We start from the raw sequence: 23837 nt of genomic DNA, 5'->3' as shown, positions 1-23837 counted from the left end.
TTTTTTTTTTTTTTTGTAGGAAAGCTTTAGACAGGAAACCTTTGAAAGAGAACTTTTATCTTTGACTCTTCTCAGCAAATGAGTCTTGCCTTTCTTTCCGATTGTTTCTCCTCATTAGCACGAAACAAAATAGAACAGTCACCAGTGTTTCCGGAATGTGGGAGATTCTTGAGTGAATAAGTAGACGTGCTTTTTTATTTTAAAAGAATGCATTTTAAAATCTCATCTATGCTATTCTTAATTGAATTTAAATTTAATTCTTATGTGAATTTTTAGATTTGCTTATATATATATATTACTACTGATTTTATACTTTGCATAGCCATGGTTTAAATTTGGTACAGGTGTTGGATGTCCAAGGAGTATAAATGGAAGCCTTGTCTAGGATTTTCTATGGATATTTAGGGTTGATTTCACTTTTGAAATACTCTTTTATTATATAACAGGCTTTTAATCCTATAAGCTGTTCTACACAGTTCTTGGAAAAGACAAATACAAATTCTTTTGAGTATAGTTTGTCACAGCAGAGTGAACCCTATCTTTGATGACCCCAGTTCTTCCGCAGCTTTCTGCAGAAGCTGAGAACTGATTACCTTTCTACTGTGACTTATTTGGAGGCCTGGACTCAGTGAAACCTTTCAGAATGATAGAATTGGGACATCTCACTACGACTAAAATGTTTGATGATCTTTCCCACATTAGCACAGTAAATCAAAAAATCCACTTAACAATTTTTAAAAAGTCTACAGAAGTATTCTAGGAATCTATTGTAACATATATATTAGAATGTATAATCATTTATCTCTTAAACTAGATTATAAAATATTATAGTTTGGATATATACAAAAATGCTAAAATGTAGATCAAATATTCAAGTTCTAGGTAGAAATTTTCTTTGATTTCTCTTTAGTTTATCTCATCAAAATTTCATCTACTATGCCACAGAAAATATCATTGTTCTTAATTTGTCTAACTGCTTTCAAGATTTTCCCTTGTCTTTGGTTTTCTGCAGTATGAATATGATAGGCCTGGGTGTATTTTTGTTTGTCTGTTTGTTTTAGTATTTAATGTTTATATGACTCAGTCCTCTTTGATCTTTCTGGATATGTACTTTGCCATCTGTGACTATTTTTGGAAAATTCTCAGCCATTGTCACTTCAAATATTTATTCTCTTTCGTTGTCTTTGTGTTTTCTTTCTAGTGCATCAGTTACAGGTATGTTACGCCTTTTGAAATTGTACCACAGTTCTTGGATGTTCTTTTCTCTATTTTTTTCTTTGTACATCAATTTTGTACATTTCTATTGACATATACATATTTTCAAGTTCACTGATTTTTTTGTCAGCTATGTCTAGCCTACTGATAATTAAAATAATCAAAAGATTCTTTATTTTGTTACTTTTTTTATTTCTACCATTTCCTTTTATTTTCAGTCTCTACCTTTATTTTTGCATAGTTTTATTTCTATAATCTATAGAGAAAAAATGCATTTGAAATGAATCACTAGCCACATGTTCTGTGTAGCTAGTACATCGAAGTGCCTTTCATCAGAAATAAATAAATTTTCATCATTAATCACATTAGCTGTGTTAAACCAGATATAGAGATGCCTAAAACACTCTATTTGAAATTTGGCTGGGCACAAAATATCACCTAGAAATACAAAGGATTTGAGTAGCATCCAGTGTGTCTGTGAGTACTGCAGTTATTCCGGGGAAATTAAAAAGAAACTAGAAAAGTTTCATATCGTTTTATTTTCAAAGGCAAAATCTGCCAGTATAATAGCTGCAACATTATCTTTAGTCATCACTATATTCTATGTTTGTTGGCAGCATGTACCAAGAAGTCGTGTCTGCAATCTATGAAATAGAAGCATAATATGAACAATGTTTTTTTGTCAGAGGCATGTGAACCACAGCAACTTCATCTTGAATAGTAGTTGGGTAAAATGAGGCTAAAACCTACTGGGCAACATTTCCAGATGGTTAAGGCATTCTAAGTCACAAGATGAGATACAAGGTCAGCACAAGATACAGGTCATAAAACAGGTTGCAGTAAAGACTGATAAAACAGGTTGCAGTAAAGAAGTCAGCTAAATCCCACCAAAACCAAAATGGCGATGAGAATAACCTCTGGCCATCCTCACTGCTACACTCTCACCAGTGCCATGACACTTTAGAAATGCCATGGCAATGTCAGGAAGTTACCCTATATGGTCTAAAATGGGGATGCATGCATAAAACACCCCTTGTTTAGCATATCATCAAGAAATAACCATAAAAATAGGCAACCAGCAGCCCTCAGAGCTGCTCTGTCTATGGAGTAGCCATTCCTTTATTCCTTTACTTTCTTAATTATCTTGCTTTTACTTTACTCTATGGACTTGTTCTGAATCCTTTCTTGTGCGAGATCCAAGAACCTCTCCTGGGGTCTGGATCCGGACCCTTTCCTGTAACACTTTGAGAAAAATCTAAAGGGCTAAAACACTACTATTTCTCATTTTTGCAAGTTTGGTCAGATAAACCATAGAGAAGGTTTCTTTGAATATTATTAAGACTTAACTTTGGCTCATTTGGAAGACTAGAGTTTTCAAACAACCTTTGCAAAAATTGTATCAATGAAAAAATTATGACACTGAAAGAGATCTGACCTAACTCACTTTACATCTTGCCTTTCCCTTAGTTATTCCTGGGCTTTTGGGCAGAGCTAACTTGAGAGACATTTAGGCTATAGTTTAAATGATGATAGGCCTCTCTCCATACTCAATAGCTTGTGTAAAACTAATGGGAGACCATCAGGCTGGGGGTTGGGGGCTGGGAAGAGGAGACTGAGTCCTGCCAAGGCTTAGACATAAACAATTATCAGGCATTATTCCAGAGGTTATAAGATAGGCAACTTTCCCAATTATTCCTGCTGATAGCATCACTATTGGTGACTGGCATTTGGAGATGTATTTTCAGGGGTTTTTTGTGGTTTTTTTTTTTTTTGAGTGTCTGACATTCATGGCTCCACCTGGACCCACCTGGACCTGCCAACTCCACTTCTATGGCCCCATCCAGAAGCAATTCAGCATGCAGAACAGTTTCTACCCACTATGATTTCATCTCTGCCCTAGCCAATCAGCAGCAAATCTAGTCACCCCCACACCTTCCCCAAACTGCCTTTTCAAAATTCCTACATAAACCATGAGCTTTGGACAATATGATTTGAGTACTAATTCCATCTCCTCGGTGTGACTGGCCTTGTGTCTATTAAATTCTTTCTCTACTACAATGCTGTGGTCTTTTTTTTTTAATGCAGTATGCAGAAAGAACTTGGGTTATGGTTTTCTTTGGGAATCAATAGTTTGGCAGATTTTATAATGAGTAGTTTTTGCTATTAGAACTTTATGGTTCACTGTATTTTTTGTATTTCAACCTATATAATGTACTCCCTGAAAAGTGCATTGTTTTTAACTACAAATTAAACTAGAAAATGGATGAACAAAAATCAAGGACATGTTCAATATAATATAGAAACTGTAGGCCAATAGTTCAAATGTATGTGACCACTATGATATACAGGTATTTAAGATTCTTAATGAAATTTTTAAATAAATGTTCCTTAAAGGTTGAATATATTCTGATGTTGTAAATGTTTTCTTTAAATATACATGTTATGCAACCCAAATGCATAGAGAATATTTTAAAGAGGTCTTTTACTGTAAAGGCTCACAGTGTAATATCCAGGTTGATAAATAACAAAGGGTGGCTTAACTAGGTAGAATTTATATAGCAAAAAAGGAAAAGAAAAAGGGTTAAATATTAGAGAAACAGTCTAGATGAAAACTGGAAAATGCAAAAAAACCTATGTGGTTTATGCTCTATAAAATACGTAATACATGAACAGGAAACAATTTATAACTTAATAATTAAGTTTATAGTCTTACCAGTGGCGAATCTGTATGGATCTGCAACAACCTCCGTTCTTGCCTCCTCAGAAGAAAGAATTTAACGAGGGGCATAAGGCAGAAGCAGAGACTGAGGCCAGTATTAAAGCAGGGGTGAAAGTTTATTAAAAAGTTTTTGAGCAGGAATGAAGGAAGTACAGTACGCTTGGAAGAGGGCCAAGTGGGTGACTTGAGAGATCAAGTGCGCAACTGACCCTTTGAATTGGGGTTGTGATTACTTGTTGGCATGCTTCTGGGGTCTTGCAGTCCTTCTCCCCCTAATTCTTCCCTTGGGACAGGCTGTCTGCACATTCAGTGCCCTGCCAGCACTTGGAAGGGGCCGCATGTGCAGTGTGTTTACTGGAGCTGCATTCATGCTCATTTGAGGTTTTCTTCCCTTACCAGTCAAATGTCCCTACAAGGTCATATATCAGTTAAAGTCCACCATTTGCCTCTTAATGCACATGCTTGAGCCCACTCGGCCAGTTCCTGAGATCCTGTCAGGAAGCTGCTGATCACCAGTTTCAGATGTTTCTGGTTATTGGGAGACTGTCTTTCCCCGGTGCTGACTGTAACCCATCATTATTTTAGAAAGACAGTTAACAACCATCTGACCACCACCCGATGGTCGCCTAACATTCCTGGTGTGTTTGTGGGTGGAGGCAGGCTGCCTTGCCCTGCTCATGTCTGACTAGCTACCTACTGCAACAATATGTGTGATTATCTAAAAGAGTCTTTCTAAGAGAAATGCATCTTAAGTCAGATTTTGAAAGGAGCTGATCATAATACCAAAAACACAGTCCTAACCACCATAATCCTGAATGTTGAAATCCTAAAAGACTGAAATCCCTGTAGAAAAAATAACTAAGAGTATTTAAAAATATTTATATACTTTTTTAAAAGGAGATTTGAGAAACATGTAAAACCATGACAAAACGCTTTATAGGCCACTTTACACAATAAAATAGACAATGATAACATAGTTGCACAGGTATAACAATTACAAGCAGATGAACCATATTCATAAAAAGGTCAAAAATAGACACTCATAAACACATATAACTACAGTCAATGTTGATAATTGTGTGTACTCAGCTTTAGACCTGCAGTCATCAACACCATGATGAACAATCTAAGTCTTTTGATGAGATTGATCAAAATCCATGATGGATTACCACCACATATATAGAAGCCCAAATAGCCAAGATCTTGAAAAATTTTATCTTTCACAAATGCAGATGTACAAAAAGGCCATCTCTTTATTTACTGAGAAAGTTTCAGTGCTTAAGCATAAGGCCAATGATTACACAGAGTCAACCTTGTAATAATGCACTTTTGTGGAGTTTAATTTGCAAAACAAATTGCATAAAATGAACTAAAACGCTCTCAAATTCTCTATAAAAAATTATTCTAGTATTGGAAATAATGTGAAGATGAAATACGTAACATAGCAAATTATAACAATAATGCCAACAATTTAAAATAGTAAAAAAAAGCAAATACAAAACTAAAAAAAAAAAAAAAAAACCTAAGAAAACTAAAAGAAAATTTGACATATAAAAGTATATTACAGGGATAGATTACAGGCAATCCATAAAAGTTTACTGATTATCATGATTATTACCTATATTTTGAAATCTTGTAGCACAAGAAATAGCTATTTTATTTTTTTCTTTTTCTTTTAGGACATGGCTGACCTTGGAGAATACAGTCACATTTATTTTCCACATGGAACTGATCTTTTTGAAATTATTCTATAGGTTGATAGGGACTAACATGAGCATTCCCTGGTAAATGTTCCCATTGTCTATGCCATGCTCATATGTTGTTTTGGGTATGTGGAAATCCGTTCTGCATGCATTTATATACAAACTACAAACTTGGCAGAAACAGTATTGGTGATCAAACAGCAACACCATTTCATAAGCATCTTCTTATCCTACTATGCCTATAATTATTTTTGAATCAGTCAGTGACTTCCCTGGTTTCTTCATGTAAAGGTAGCTTTAGTTCTTTAAAATCTTTTGAAATTTTATTGGCTAGAAGGAATATCAATGCAGGTAAATAACACATTTTTAAAATAAAGTTTTGTCATTGCCATATCACATGTCCAATCCACTCATTTGAATGTTCTGCCAAATGCATTGGGCTGAATGGAAAAGCAAACTATGAGTAATACCTTAAAATTCACTTTTAGAAGCCTTGATTTCATCTAATTCCAAATACATCATTATGGTTTGGGGATTCATTTAGAGGTAAAGGATTTCAGACTTTAGAGATTTTGATCTTTTGGGATTCCAACATTTGGGATGATGGCATTTGGAATTGTGTCTTTTGAAATTATGATCTAAGTTCATTTGGAAGATATAGTAATGAGACTGAATTGGTAGATCTAGATATAGAAAGACTGGAAACAAATTTGAGTAAAGGAGTAATTACTTGAGAATAGCCACAGAAAATTAGGATTGAGCAATTACATGTTGAAAAAGACTACTGAGCAACTCAAGTAGGATATAATATTATGAATAAAGAGAATTAATTTAGTGAGATTGGATTTGTATGATAGAAAAGATGAATATTTAGATATTAGATGAAGTACTAAAAACAAAATTTTAACTATTAGAGAATAAAATACCATTACAAGTGAGTTAAGAAAAAACTGGTGCCATCTTTAATTTTATGTATAATAAAATAAATAGTTTACAAAAGGAATATTGACTATTTAATTCTAGTTAATTGTCTAATACCTTAGAATAAATATAATATGATTTTCAAATTCTAATTAATCTGTAATTCTTCAATACCATTGGAAAAAAATATAGAGCTCAAAACATTCTCAAAGAAATACAGAAATTCAATACTGCAGTGCAATGGGAAAAGAATGAAAGAATGTATTATCAACCAGTAAGACTGTATGGATGGGCTATATTTTTTAAGTATGAATTTTGTTTCCTCATTCCTTTGACAAAAAGAATTTCAGATGATTTATAAATTTACATATGGAAAGTAAAATAATAAAGTTTATAAGGTAACATATAAGAATATCTTCATAATTTGGGAGAAGGCAGAGATTTCTTAAAAGATATTCAAAATAAGTACTGAAAGGAGAGATAATAAGTTTTACTAAGGATAAGAACATCTTTTATCAAAAGTTATCAGTAAGAATGTGAAAAGGCAACCCACGTTGTGGGAGAAGACACTGGTGGCACATACAGCTGACAAAGATTTCTGATTATATAAAGAGCTCTTCTAAATAAATAATAAATAGCTCAACCAGGAAAAGAGAAAAAAAAAAAAAGGAAAAGACTTTAAAAAGCACTTTACAACAGAAGTTATCCAAGTGACCAATAAATATCAGAAGGTGTGTACAACTTCATTAATCATCAGGGAAAAGCAAATTAAAAACCTAAAATTAACATCCTGACATACTCAGTAGAATACATGAGCTAAGAAAGACAAAAATGTCAAGTATTGGTAGGTATGTGGAGCAAATCAAATTCTCTTATTCTGTTTGTGAGAGATTAAATTGGTGTAGGCATTTTGGTAAACTGTTTGACAGAATCTATTAACACCAAGTTACAACTTCCTTGACCCAGTAATTCTGTTCATGAGCTGATAACATATGGAAATGCATCTCTATGTTCACCAAATACAGGTATAAGATATTTACAAAACTATAAACATTAGCCAAATATTGTGAACAACACAAGTATTTCTCAATATCGGAGTGGGTAATTATGCTGTAGCTTATCCATTCAATGAATGAATAAACTATAAAACAGAGACAATGAACATGCTACAATTACAAGCCACAATAGAGAGGAGTTTCCAAAATAAAATGCTGAGTGAACTAAGGTAGGCACAAAAAAGTGTTATTGTAATAGTTCTATTATCTAAAGTAAAAGAAAATCACACGTATTAATACATATGGTGGTGGAAGTTAAGCTGGTGGTTATCTTTGGTTGAGTATATAGTCTTGGGAGGGGCAGGGCATTTTGGTTGCTGCCAATGTTACATTTCTTTATCTAGGTCCTGCATTCATGATTGTATTCACAAGCCCAAATTCATCAAACTCTGTAGTTTCATTTTGTTCACTTTTCATTACTGATATTAACTTAAATACAAATTTTATTAAAACAAAATTTTCATTGGGCAATGCCACAAACATAAGTCCCCAGGATTGCCAATATAAACTCTTGTTTAAAAAGTTCTAGAATCTATAATTTCTTTTCCAAAATTGAAATCAATCAAAGACAAATTATAACTGGTATTTTATTTATAATAAAAGAGTTCGATGACATTTCTGTCCAAGAGAATAGTATAAAAAAGAGGTATAGGGGATGTAAAGTTTAGGGAATATTTTCAGGGCAGTAGTTGACTAGTGTGATTAACTCATTAATTTCAGAAATAATTCATGCAAGTGATGATGTGGTAAAAATGGAAAGAGTATTTGCATTCAAATGTTGAAAAGGGAGAGGTAATTTAGATTCAAGTAATTGAGGTATTGGCATGCTATTCTAAAGAATTTGAACAGTATTTTGTAGATAGTGAGGCTCCTCAGATGGTTTTTGTAAAGAAAAATGAGGAATTTTCTATTATTAGGAAGATAACTTGGATGGCAGTGTGAAGAATGGATTAAAAAGATTAGAATCCAAACACCTGGAATTGGATAGTTGGATGGATATTGCAACAAATAAAGTAGACTATGAAAACCTGAACCAGGATATTAACAAGAGGAAACTTTAGAAGGGAATGGCAGATAATTTTCAAGATGTAGTGGGAAGAGAATTGATAGAATTTAGCAGGTGATTAGATATGGAAAATGAGAAATAAATGCGTGGAGTAAAATGAACTTTAATATGTCTAACTTCTGAGATAAGCAAGTAAAGAGTTTCATTAACAGAAAAATAAAAAGAAAAGAAGCACCTTATAGAGAAATGAAGGAATTTGCTTTAGGATATTGGAGTTTTGTATAATGGAGTTGGTATAAAGCCAGCACGAACTGGCAATCAAGAGCTGGAGTTTAGAAGGCAGGTTAAAACGGTAATGTATATTTCGTACTTTGCACACAAAAGTCCCCTTAGAAATCTTTGGAATGATTTCCTGGAATCTTCCTGTCAGATTTAATATTTATTATCATAACACCTCATTGTGTTGATGTGTAACCTTATGTGTATATTTCTAAATTCTCTCTGCTGAAGTAACATTTCATATTTTTTGTATATTGCCTCATAGGACCCAGCATAACGCTTGGCATAAAGTAATCATTTACTACTGATTTTGTTGTAATTTGAGCTCTTGGGTATCTTGATAAATAGCCTCATATGCTTTAATATGCATTGTGAATTTTATAATTTGTTAATACTAAGACTATAAAATGTGTCACTCAACTTTGTGAAATATAGGTTAACAGAACAACTCACAGTATTTATTTTATTATTATATCAAATGTGTTTCAACATTGGTTTTGAAAAAACATTTATTAGATCCTGTAACAACATAAAATTTGGCTACCATCAATTCTAGCAATACTTAGAAAATATATGCCTTCATTATTCCCCATGTAGATTATTGTATTGCTTTGCAACTAGATATCCCTTTTTTAATCTAATTCTTTTTTTTCTTTTCTTTTTTTTTTTTTGTTTTCTGTTTTTTGTTTTGTTTGTTTGGTTTTTTGTTCTGAGACAGGGTCTCACTCTGTTGCTCAGGCTGGAGTGCAGTGGCGAGCTCTTGGCTCACTGCAGCCTTCACCTCCCAAGCTCAAGAGGTTCTCCCACCTCAGCCTCCAGAGTAGGTGGGACTACAGGGGCACACCACCATACCCAGCTCATTCTTTGTAGTTTTAGTGGAGACAGGGTTTTGCCATGTTGGCCAGGCTGGTCTCAAACTCCTGGGCTCAAGTCATCTGCCCACCTTGGCCTCCCAAAGTGCTAAGATTACGGACATGAGGCAACATGCCCGGCCTCTTCAGTCCAAATTTTCTTTTTCACCCTAAAGTCAATAATCAATCATCCTTTAGTCTATGATTTGTCCTCCTGCTTCAGGGTAGCTTTTAAAATTTTTTTCTAGACATTTCCCTTGCAGTTATTCCATATCAGTGCAGCTTCTGTTAAGTCCTACTATCAGAATTTACTGAACCAAATGTACAATAAAAAATAAGACTTGAATGCAGGGAAAGTGGCTGTGTTTCAGGAGCTTATTGTTAGGGATATTGGTTTTCTGTGGGAGGGGTGGATTCTCTTCCCATGATTGTCATATTATGTGCTAATTCATGTAAATGATTTCTCCCAGAATAGAAACCTACTCTTTAAAATTTAAAACATAATGTGACTTGTTTTTATCATTTTCATGGCAATGTTTCCAAAATGGATAGCACATTCTCTTTCCTATCAAATAATAAGTACTGAACACAATTTAACCTTCAATAATGACTCAGGACCATTATTACCAGCATCACTTGGCTCTAACTTCAAAATTGTTGTATCCAGCTTTTTATATCACCCTTACTGCTACCTCTCAGGTCCACACAAACATCATATATCATCTGGCTTACTGTAATGCCTACTAACTTGTCTCTCAGCCTCTCATGCTCACTGCAGCCTGTTCGCGACAAGCCAGAATGTTTATTTTAAAGTTTAAGTCAGATCATGTCATTTCTCAGCTCAAAACACTCCAATAGCTCCCTGTTGACTCTTACAATAGCCTACAAAGTCTTATATGACTTGGTTCCCCATTACTGCTCTCATCTCATTTCCTACTACTCTCTTTGAAGACATGAGTCATGTTCCCTTTGCACTAGCTGTATTATCTACTTCTTCAGTTTCTTCTGCCCTTGACAAGGCTTCAATACATCTTGGCTTTGAAACACTCACAACCATATACACACAAATACACATGCACAGAAAGACTTCTAATTTGTGAATTTTAATAGCAACTAAAAACATCTTGTCCAAATGATGTCTAAAATTAGCAAGCACAAGCTCTGAAAGGCAGCCTGAAGGATTCTTCTTTAAGGAAATTGTATACTTTTAGAAAATGATTAAATGGCTCAAGTCTATTGCTTTCATGTATTTAAATGTTCTAAATATTTGACATTATGGAAATAGTCATCTCAACAAATGTGGGATATTATTTTCTATGTCATATAAGTGGCACTGATGAAACTGTCAATATAATGGGTAGGAAAGAAAAAACCTTTAACTGTTGGTGATTTAATTTTCAATTATATTGTTTCTATTTTTATTTTAAAAAGAAATAAATGTGTTGAACCCCTGAAGAATGAATTTAAATTGCAATCCAAAGCATTTAGCACATACTCAATGATTTAAAAAAATAAAACTGAGAAAACAATCAGTTACAAAGAAAACACAATGGGAAATGTTTATCTTTTGTCGATTTATCTGCATCAATCCTATTTAGAAAGATGAAAACTGAATTTTAAGACACACAAAGCACATAAAAAAAGAATTATGAAAAAATTGTTCTTCTCATGATAAAAACTTTCACTTCATTCTCATGTTACAGTGTTAAATGCCAAAATTAAATTAGTTATCTCCTCTTCATTAAAACTCAAATGAAGTGTTAATAATGCCAACAGTACCATGTAAATTTGTTGCATGGTTCAGTGTAAGCAACATATTATTATTACTACTTAAAATATAACAATAACAGTGATCCATTATATTTACAAGCTCTAACATTCAGGAAAAAATCTTAAAACATAAGTGATATATGTATCTAGAAATTCCTTCAATAGTATAGAAATAAAGACATAATAACTGAACATATTATTGACTGAACAGAATCTGACAATACTATGTGTTCCTTGCTTGAGTGGTTGACTTAATTGGCTTCATTTACTGCAATCCCTTTAGATTGTTTTATAATAGGAAAACCCAGATGATAGCTGGTGAATTGAGCCAAACAAGCATTGTATCACATTGGATGCTAAGATGAAGATAAGCCTTAGAGTGAAAGATTATTTGGATAATGAATGACCCAGTGACAAAGTACACTATGACTAAAAATCAGGTCTCTGTAGTAGCCACATGATATGAGTCCATTGAGCTATTATACAGGAACCTTATTAATATATTACTCACTCTTGATAGTAATTTATAGTGAGATAAAATGAAATTCATCTTCAGCTCATCTGAAGAAATTCAGGAATAAAAGGACAAGAAAATCTCACCTTGTCAGAGTGTATCTATCTATACGAGGGCAGAATTCATCCCTGGAGATAGGCTCCACTATTTAGAGATCATGACCTGAGACAGTTCTAAACACTATACAAATAAAATACTGTGGTTTGCTATTGTTTTCATACTAAAATATTAGTACAAATAAACAAACAGAAGCAAATGTTTCAGAGAAGATGATGGGGTTTCCAGAACAGAAATGACTCTGCAACCTCCCCTTCACTCTTCCTATCAGTGTAACACTGAATCTAGAAATCCTATGGAAGCCTCATGAATTAAGAACATGGTCAAAATCCCTTGTCTCTCCTGGATAGACCTTACAGGATGAAGGGAAATGTTTTGGTAGCCTGATAAGGCCAGGTGACAGAAAGATAATTAAATATCTATGCTCAGTGCTAGTTAGGTGGGGATTTCTTCTATTATGAATATTAAAAACAAGCAAACCAAAAAAGCCAAATTGTGATTCATTTCTATATCATCATCATCATCATCATCATCCTTCTCCTCTTCATAGTTAATAGTTACTTTATGTGTATGTCAGGTTCTCTTTTACATGCTTGACAACTTAACATATGTTAATGAATCTTAATAATAACATTATGAAATAAACACTGTTGTTATCCTCATTTATAATAAACAATCTGAGAACTGATTTCTCTTTGTGAACAATTACGAATGACTCCAGAACAATTATTTAATCAATCTACAAACATGTAGCTAACTCATTTTATGGTATATACAAATACTATGCCAACATTTTATAGTAAGAATTTTTATTTTTCGTTTTCATAGATTCAGGGGGTACATGTGCTGTTTGTTACACGGATATATTGTGTAGTGGTGAAATCTGGGCCTTTAGTGCACCTGAATAGTGAATATTGTAACCAAAGTAATTTTTCAGCTCTCACTGCCCTCGCACACTCCCTGCTTTTGTAGTTTCTGTTTGTCTATTATTTCCCTCTGTATGTCCATGTGTACCCAATGTTAGGTTGCCACTTACAAGTGAGAACATGAAGTATTGGAATTTCTGTTTGAGTTATTTCACTTAGGATAATGGCATCCACCTCCATCCATGTTGCTGCAAAAGGCATGATTTCATTCTTCTTATGGCTGTGTAGTATTCCATGGTGTATATAAGCCACATTTTCTTTATCCAGTCATCTGTTGATGGATACTTAGGCTGAATTTCATGACTTTGCTATTGTGAATAATTCTGCAATAAACACATGTGCGTAGGTGTCTCTCTCTGGTTAAAGAGACACAATGTTGCCCTGTCTCTCAGGCTAGATATATAGTGGTGTAATCATAGCTTACTATGGCCTCAAAACTCTGCGGCTCAAGTGATCTTCCCACCCTGGCCTCCCTGAGGGCTGCGCTTACAGGTCAGAGCAACTGTGCCCAGCCCTGCAGGTGTCTTTTTGCTAAAACAATTTCCTTTTTTGGGTAGATACTAGTAGTGGGATTGCTGGGTTGTCTGATAGTTTTCATTGCAGTTTTTTGAGACATCTCCATACTGTTTTCCGTAGAGGTTTTACTAATGTACAGTCCCACCAACAGAATACATTTTCCCTTTTCTCCTTATTCTTGGCAATATCTATTGTTCTTTGACTTTTTAATCATAGTCATTTTGACTGCTCTGATATAGTATCTTATTGTGATTTTAATTTGCATTTCTCTAATGATTGGGGATGCTGAACATTTTTTCATGTTTTTTGGCAGCTTCTGTATCTTCTTTTGAGAAGTGTCTGTTCATGTCCTTTGCCCACTTTTTAATGATATTATTAGTTTCTTCCTTCTTGAATTGTTTGAGTTTATAAAAGGAGTTTTTAATCTAGTGATTTATTACAAGACTTACAAGGGCTTGAGCAAATAAAGAAATTTGAAATTTGACTACTATTTTAGAAGAGGATAAAACAGTTATATTTTTTTAAAGGCACCTTTTAATCATAAACTAGTTCAGTTTTAGAGATGATATTATTGTAGTCATTTATTGAATCAAAAATTTTTGTTGCGTAAAACTTTATTCCACTTCGGTACTTGACCCTGGGAGGTAAGAGGTTAGTGAAGTCATTATTAAGAATAAAAAGATCCCTTCTCTCAGAGAGCTTACCTTTCAGATGTGCTTTTGGCAACTTATTCTATCTCTAGGCTGATTCCAAATGACAGTAATGGAATAAATATATCTGAGGGCAAAAAACATCATTGTTCTAAAGTGAGGCCATTATGATGGTGGCACACAAACACCAGGATTTTCTCAAAATGTGACAGAAAAGCAAATTTTACATTAAACAGGTATGCATTCCACCAGCATCAGCATATTTTCCCCATAAGAAAAAATCTATTTTTGTGCAATAATTCAATGCCTTACTTGAGTTGGATTTGTCTTTAGGTATTAGCCTATGAACCATATAGGATTACCATGGGCAGATCTAAATGACAGATTTCTAACTATTATTGTCATACCACCCATTTTGATTTCTGCAATATTTTATGTATGTAATATAATGGAATACTTAATATAGTATTTTATTTCAAAGAAATATCCTTAAGAGATATTGTGAGTCCAAGGTGGTCAGTATCAATTAAATTAACCATATATTAAAGAGTATACTCTGCAGTATAAGAGTGAGCATTTTATACATAGATCATCTTGGGTTTAAATCTGGTGTTCATCAATGTCAACTGTGTGAATTAACTAGTTTCTTAGGTGGTTACCTAACAGATATAAACAAATGCTAATAAGAATGCCAAGTATCCACTAATCTCCAAAAATTTTTACTTACATACGCACATACATAAACTTAGGGCCCATTAAACACTTAAACACTTGGACAACAGTAAAATGTTTATGTGAAAAGAATTATGAATTAAATTACTTGCCTTTGAGGCAAGGGAGGTCTAATTTTTCAATATTATACTATTTTCTCACAACAGAAAGGTACTGAAAAATCAAGAGGCAGAAGCAATTACAGAGGGGTAACGATTGATGATAATAATAAAATAGTATCCTGCCACATTTTATAATAATAGCAAAGTAATATAGTAGAGATTTAAGGAAAATTTGGAGAATCTTTCTTTTTTCTTTCTTTTTTCCTTTTTTTTTTTTTTTTTTTTTTTTTTTTTGTGAGATAGGCTCTCACTCTGTTGCCCAGGCTAGGGTGCAGTCTCAACCTCTCAGACTCAAGCAATCCTCCCACCTCAGCCTCCTGAGTAGCTGGGCCTACAGGTGTAGGCCACCAGGCCCCACTAATTTTTTTGTATTTTTTGTAGAGAGGAGGTTTCATCGTATTGCCCAGGCTGGTCTGAAACTGGTCTGAGCTTCAGCAATCTACCCTGCTTAGCTTACCCAGGTGCTAGGATTAAGGTGTGAGTCACCCTTCTTGGCCTGGAGAAGCTATTCTTATATGAGCATTACTAAAGATCTTTATGGAGTTGTATTTTTCCATCATCTAGAGTTAAAGTATCAATTTACTAAGACAGGTTAACAAAGACTTTGGTAAAGTGCTTATTTTGGCTTTTCAAACCTAATAGAAATTTACTGTACTAAGGAACAGCACATAGTTCTTTTCAAATAGTAAGCAATTTTTGGTTACTATTTGCATAGACAGACGCATGTCTGTCTATGAGCTTTGTTATCTGGTGATAAATATGGAAACATCTTTCTCTTAACAGTTCCAAAAAGATACTCTGTAGGTTTAATTATTGAACAACTCATGACAAAATAGGGTTTCAAGACCATAATTCTCTGAGATTTTTGTTGATAATAGTACATACAAGAGATGGAATATCCCATGTGCAACAAAAGTAGCATTGTGAAAGGAAAACAGGATCACAGAACTCTGTGTGTGAGTGTGTGTGTTTGTGTGTGTCTGGAGAGAGGAGCGGGAGATAGAATTGAGAAACCAAAAAGCCTTGTAATCCAATGAGTTATAAGGTTTTGCATAATGTTTAAAATAGGAAGATTTTGGTCATTTCAAAATTAAAAGGAAAACTCTCAAACATACACACACAGATATATATATATATATACACACACACACACGTATATATGTACACATATTACAAGATATTGCTATTTATTATATATAATAATCTTCTATTTAGTGATTAAACTTTATAACTTTATATAACCACAAACTTATATATTAAAAAGAGGGGTCATCACAATTGTACTTATCAACATTAAAAATACATATAGCATTATTTGAGTGTCACTAACTCATTGTTAAGTATACAGTTACTGCCTAGGCTGTGCTAGGCATTTCATGTAGGTACTGAGAATATTGCTTTCAATGAAAATGTGTGATCCATACCCTTATAAAACTGTAAAACATTATAGAAGAAATAAGTATTTACGATAGTCACAAAAATGACTATGCCATAGTTACAAAATATGAAACTGCTTTGAAAGAAAACTAAGGCAAAATTTTAAAAAATTATAATGACCAGACATAATTAATATCTAGGGGAAAGAGAGGTGGTTAGAGAAGTTCTCCTGGAGTAAGTAATACTTCAATTAGATTTTTTTTTCCCTGGCAAAAGGAACAGCATATGTAAATCTCTAAATCTAAGTGGACGTTAGTTACCTGAAGTAACTGAGATCAATGTAGCTGCTTCAGAATGATGACAAGACTGATTAGATTACAGAGGTAAATGGAGTGAGACTATCAGGCATTTTGAGTAGGAAATCATGAGAAGGTTTTGCTTTAACCAGGATGCAATGGGAATCTGTCAAAGTGGTTATGAGTAGGGGATTAATGTGTTTTCATAGATATTAAAAGATCACTGCAAATCCTGGGTAAAATTTCTGATCATTCAAAAGTCCAAGAAGTGAAAAAAGCAAATACTCTTCAATGCCCACTGCAGCTTATCAATACATGCTGCATATCCATCTTCTTTCCCTCCAAAACTTCCTTAAATTAGTGAAATTAAAATATCTCCAAAACCTCCATCCTTTTATAACATGTGAAATGCCTTAACACAATGTCAGTGTCCCCAAGGTTAAGAAGCACTGCCTTAGAAAAAAGATATTGATGAAGAGAACTTTAAAATAACTGTAATTGAATTAAATATTGCATTCACAATACAAGAAAGAATATATTAAAAAAAAACAAAAAATAAGAAGCTCTTAAAATTAAAGATATTTCTAACATTAAACTTTAAAAATTGACAAATTAGAAAAGTTAAGATATATACCAAATAAATAAAAAAAGGACAAAATGAGGAAAACAACATGTGATCCAATACACAATAAATAAAATCTTAATAAAGAGAGCAAAGAAAATAAAAGCTAATAAAAGAAAACTTCTCAGAAAGATGTGTCTAAGCTGCTTAGCCTTGGCCAATGCCCAAAAGAATAAGTGACAAAAATTCTGAAAGATAAAGAGTGGATCCTAAATTTTTCCCTAGAGAAAGAGTTTACAAACAAATTAATTAGTTGGATTTGAGTCACAATTATCATGAGCATGCATGTAGATTGATATCACATGTGTAAGAAAAATGATCTCAGAAGGAAGGACAGAGGTAAAAAAACATAAGCAGAAAATTACATACATATAGGTAAATCAAAGAAACAAGACGAGGTCAAATAGAAAGCTTACTACGCTTATTAAAATCTTGTTAATTTTATCTTACTAAACTGAACTATAAAAACATGTAAGATGTGAAGAGTGATTGAAGCTTAAGTGTTCTAAAGCTTTTGCACTGTGAAAGATAAATATAATTATATACTTTAAATTTAGATTTTAACCTTATTGACTTAGGTATGTATAATAAAGTTTCAAGCACCACCACTAAAAGTATATAATTAGAGTGTGACTACCTAATTATTAAAATTGTGATGGAAATTTGGAATGAAAAATTTGTACTGCGTGAAAGAGTCAAATCAAAATAAGAAAAGATTAAAAGTATATAAAAGTTGGACAAATTGAATATGCAAAATATTTAGATAGAAGTAAATTTAAATGTCAGGAATTATAATAAATGAAAACAAATTTTCTAGTTAATTAGAAAAATTGGCTACTCTATTTCTAAGCCATAACTAATATGTAAGAACCCAGAGGAACCCAAATCTTTGGGTTCCTCATCTGTAGATTCAACCAACCACAAATAAAAAATCTCAGGGAAAAAATAAATAAATAAATAACAATAAAAAATAATGCAAACAAAATACGGTATAACAGTTATTTATATAACATTTACATTGTATTAGCTATTATAAATAATCTAGAGATGACTTAAAGTACATGGGAGAAAGTCCATAGATTTATATAAGGGACTTCAGTATCCTCGGATTTTGGTATACACAGAGATCCTATAATCAATCCCCCACAGATACACAGGGACAACTGTAAAGTTAATATGTGTTACAAGGGATTATGTATTAGACAAGAAGGTAAGTTTAACACTTAAAGTATGATTGTGAAACTGGTCATATGCTTAAATCACAATGCAATTTAAGTTAGATGTCAGTATCAGATACAAAGTTACTCTCCTAACTGTGACATTTTTAAATCCACTTGGATGTATCTCCAAATGAACTTCTCCCATAACATAAAAATGGAAGTCAATGAAAATACCGCATATTGAAACAAAGCAAAAGGATATGTAACTGCCTGAAGGGTTTTTTACTGCCTGCCTGAAAGACAAAATTACTTCACTGAGAAAACAAAGAGTTTAAGTCACATGAAGACACCAAGGGGGCAGATGGACTTACTACTCAAAGTTGTTCAAGGACAGTTTGGTGGGCTGGGTACTAGGGAATGGGGAATGTTGATTGGTTGGGGATGAAATCAGAGGGGTATGGAAAGCAGTAAAGCTGTGCTGAGTCAGCCTCTGGGTGGGGGCCACAGGACCAGTTAAGGTATGAGTTTCAGGGCTGGGTGGAGTCAACTGGTCATGAGAAATGCAAAAGTCTGAAGAGACTCTCAAAGGGCCAATCTTTGGTTCTACAATAGTGATGTTATCTATAGGAGTGATTAAGGAAGTCACAAATCTTGTGACCATAACAATGACTGGTTATCAGTGTACTCTGCCTACATCTTAGCAGAATTCAGGCTCCCCTCATAAACATAACCTTGTAGACTTTCATTAATTTTACAAAGGCAGTTTAGTTTTGGGAGGAGCTATTATCATCTTTGCTTTAAAGTTAAACTGTAAGTTCTTCTCCAAGTTAGCTTGGCGTATGCCCAGGAGTGACCAAGGACATCTTGGAGGTTAGAAGTAAGATGAAATCAACTGTGTCAAACTTCTCTTACTGTCAATAATTTTGCAAAGGTGGTGTCAGGTATATTTTTAAAATTATGGATATAATATTTACATTAGTAAAGGATAAAAGGATAAAAATCGTGAGCAAAATGTTCAGCTTGTCTGAAAAAGGAACACAAAATAAAGGCAAGAAGAAATAACTAACATGAGAATATAAATTACTAAATTAGAGAATCAAGATTCAATAGAGAAGATGAACAAAACCAAACTTGTCAGTGGAAAAAAAAATGAAAAGAATTAATAAAAGAGGCAGATTTTTCTCGAGTATTATAAAAAAGTACAGATGTAGATACACAATAAAATGGAGAATAAAATGAACACTGATATGCCATTGAAACCATCATTGCAAAATTATGACCGAGAGAGTGAAAGAGATCTAACCTAACCAACTACATCTTGCTTCTAACCTCCAACCTGTTCTTGTTCATTCCTGGGCATAGGCTGAACTTTGAGAGGAACTTAGTTTATAGTTTAAAACAAAGATAACAGCCCTTTCCCAAAACAAACCTCCTTCTTGCCTAAGAAGCAGACTCTCTTTGTAGGACTAAGAAATTAGCCACAAGATTAGAAACTACGGTTTAGAAGTCATGCAGCTGGAGGCTACAAGATTCTGACCCACCCTAAACTGCTTCTAAGATTAGTGCTTGAGAGGATAGAGGAGCCACCCCGGCGGCAGTAAGGGGCTGGGGTGGGGGCCCAGGACAGAGAGGCAGCAAAGATCCTGTTCTGGCGGCCCCGTGTCCGCACAACTTTCAGCACAGAGCAGGTCGGCGCCTTGGAGGGCGTCTTCTGGCACCACCAGTACCTGGGCCCTCTGGAGTAGAAGGCGCTGGCCAAGGAGATGCAGCTCTCAGAAGTCCAGATAAAAACCTGGTTTCAAAACCTCCGGATGAAACACTAAGGGCAAATGCAGGACTCAGAGCTGAACAGCCCTTTCTCAGGGTCACTCCACGAACCCAGGCTTTCCACTCACCGTCTTCCGGTCTTGCCAAGGGCCTGCAGCTGCTGTGCCCTTGGGCTCCCCTGCCAGGGGATGATGCCCCCTGTCTCCTGGGGGTCTCTGCCAGGTGGAACAAGAGCCTCTGGCCTCTGCGTGGGCTTCCTGCTGCGGGCAGCCTCTGGTGTACCACCCCCCAAGCCCAGGAAGTGGCGTGGATACGCTGGGACCAGCCCTGTCCACAGGACAGGGCCCTGGGGCCTGTGTGCTCTGCCAGAGACAGCGGCTGCATTTTGAGCAAGCGCGTCTGACTCCATGTCTCCCACACACGCGGCCTGTGCAGATGGCACCTGGCACCTACGCGGAAGACTCAGCTGTTCTGCTTACATCTTGGCGGCACCTTTCACCCTGACCCACGCAAAGGTTCTAGAGATTTCTGGAGAATATATTTGTTAAAGCCACCTCTTCACTGAAAGTTACCAAAAGGGTTGGTTTAGGAAGTAAATGAAAGGTCGGTGAACAGAGTCAAAGGCAGAAGTGGGCTTGTTATGGGTAGGGCTTTCAGCATATGATAAAAGGATAATTTGTTTTAAAATGTGTTGGAAAAACTGGTTTTCCAGTTGGAAAAAGTAAAGGTTGTAACCTTTGTGTGTAAAAAAGAAAACCATGAAGGATTGGAAGGGAATGCAGGTGTCGTGTTTATAACCTTGTGGTTCGAGTTCCTCCTAACAAGGACTCCAAAGCTGGAAAGCAGGAGGGAACAAAGGTGAAAATTAAGGCGGGGTGCTGGGGCCCTGCAGTGCGGTCTAGGCCTTGCGTGAGCCAGAACTGTGCCCACAGCCTGCTGGGGGCTGCTATTCTCCGGCCAGGGAAAGCGGGGCAGCCGGGACCTGTGACTGCCTGGACTGAAGCCGTCCCGCACGTCCCCACCCTCCAGCTTGTGCTCACCTGTCCCTCTCCACGCAGCAGCCTCGGGACAAAACAGAGTGACTCAAAGACAGCACTTCCTGCAGAAACTCCGGAAGTGCCCAGAATGGGAGGCACGGAAGCCCCTCCCGGGAGGACTCTCCCTCATCGAAGGACTGAACGTTCCTGGTGCAGACTCCTGACTGCACGCACCGAAACTTAGACAAGCGCGCATCCGTCCACGTCGCCTCAGAGTGCCCAGGAGGTAGGCAGCGCAGGGCGCCCAGATAGACGGGTTCAGCCTGCAGGACTGCGAGGCGACCTGTGAAACCGACCTAGGCATCCCAACAGGAACAAAAGCATGGTCCTGTGGCCGTGTCCACGGCAAGTTCCACTTTCCCCTTGCTCATTTCTGCATTGTTGGAAGTGTTTTCAAACAGCACGTGCTTTTATAATACCACCTCAGGTAAGAGTGGAAGAGCTGCTGTGTGTCCTAGCGAGTGAGGGTGTGAAGGAAGCCTGGGGGAAGCCCTCGGAGGGCAGTGGTTGGACAGGGGCTCCTGGGTGTGGCCTGGACAGCACTGATTTGTGGATGTGGATGGGGGCACATTGTCCGTGAGAAAAGTACAAGTGCGACGAAAAAAAAAAAAAAAAAAAATCAATGCTTGAGATACTTTCCAGACCCTGCACTTGATGGTTCAGCTAGCACCCCCCAGATCAATCAACTGGCTCTTCTAATCTTGTGGCCCTCATCCAGGAACTGACTCAGCACAAGAAGACAGCTTTGACTCCCTGTGATTTTGTCTCTGACCTGACCAGTTAGCACTCCCAGCTCACTGGCCTCCCCCTACCCATTAAGTCGTCTTTAAAAACTCTGCTCCGCGAATGCTCTGGGAGACTGTCATGAGTAATAATAAAACTCCAGTCTCCCACACAACCAGCCAGCTCTGTGTGTATCACTCTCTCTCTATTGCAATTCCCCTGTCTTGATAAATCAGCTCTGTCTAGGTGGCGGGCAGGGTAAACCCACTGGGCAGTTACACTATTACACAGAGTTTATGAAATGTAATATTCTTCAATCTGTTTTAATAGTTTACATATTTGCAGTCATGTTTTAATTTTCTATAACTTTTGAAATTTCTGACTTAAAGCTGTTTATAATGCCTTTTCAATCTTGATCTTAAATTTATTACTGCCCAACAGAACATTTTTGAGCAAATAGTAATTTCTATTGATTTCTAAAATAAGCTACAATTTAATTACAGTTACAAGTAGAGCTTAGTGGTTTCAACTGCTAAGAAATATAAGCTAACTTTTATATATCTATGTTACCATATAAACTACATGCTATATGACAATATGACAGTATGGTTATATACCTTTATACTTATATATAAATATGTACCTATAGAATATACAATGTGTATGTGTATTCACAATGCAAGATAAGAAAAAGATTAGTGATACTAAAATGACATTTCAAATGATACCATCATGATGGAGTTGAAAAATATAAATTAAACCTTGTCATAATTACCAGTGACAGTGTTACGTTTGATGCACTCCATAAACAGATTCTTTTTGTAAATTCAGTATTAATTTTTACTTAAACTTTCAGTGTTTGTAGAATTCCATTTTGTTTCTATTTTTCTTTTATTGATGACCTAAGTTCAGAATCTGCATTTGTGCTAATTAAATAGTTTCACGAATTCACTAATCACTTAAAACATGTGGCTATAATGTATATGTGTATGTGTGTATATCCTTATATATGTGAATATATATTCATTTGTTTATAACAAACTTTTTAGTAAGGGACTAATGATTTTATTATTCGCCTTTTAATATCGAAGCAATGTGCAATTATAAACCATCTGAAGTTCTACGAAGGGAAATCAGGGAATATCTCTGATTTCATTGATCTGTACTTATCAAAGTATACCTGCAAGGGATTGGATAATAGCTATCATCCATTTCTTGTCAACATAAATACCTGAAGGTTTTTTTTTCCTTAAATAATTCTACAAGTAATAACAACTCAAAAATACAAATCTTTTTGTAACAATTTGACTAATCTAAATATTACATGGCTCAGAGAGAGTGTAATTTTAACACAAAAATACGTGCAATGCAAATAGGTAATTATTAAGGATCATTATTTTGAAAGACAACAAAACAAAGCAAGATGGAAATGGGCATTTTTGAGGAAGACCATGTAGGTAATGTACCGGTTGTCCCTAACTTAGGACGGTTTGACTTAAAATTTTTCAGACTTTTCGATGAATCGAAAGTCATGTGCCTTCATACGGGTACTTTGAGTACCCATACAAACATTCTGTTTTCTACATTCAGTGGAGTATTTAATAAATTGCATGAGATATTCAACATTTTATTATGAAATAGGCTTTTTTTAGATGATTTTGCTCAAATGTAGGCTAATGTAAGTGTTCTGAGAATATTTAAAGTTGGTTAGGCTAAGCTATGATGTTTGGTAGGTTAGGTGTATTAAATGCATTTGACTTAAGGATATTTTCAACTTAAGATACAGTTATTGGGACTTGACCCCATTGTAAGTCAAGAAAATCTGTATTTCCCATTACTT

At 35.2% G+C, this 23837-nt stretch overlaps 1 pseudogene; it reads left to right on the top strand.

Moving 5' to 3' along the window:
• LOC108517095 (homeobox protein VENTX pseudogene) overlaps positions 1-20626 on the top strand; it is a 34398-nt pseudogene extending 13772 nt beyond the window's left edge.
• Positions 20627-23837: the final 3211 nt, after the last annotated feature.

This window comes from Rhinopithecus bieti, unplaced genomic scaffold (genome assembly GCF_001698545.2).
Source record: "Rhinopithecus bieti isolate Rb0 unplaced genomic scaffold, ASM169854v2 scaffold_36517, whole genome shotgun sequence".
Classification (NCBI taxonomy): domain Eukaryota; kingdom Metazoa; phylum Chordata; class Mammalia; order Primates; family Cercopithecidae; genus Rhinopithecus; species Rhinopithecus bieti.
This window is presented reverse-complemented; position numbering and strand designations above follow the sequence as displayed.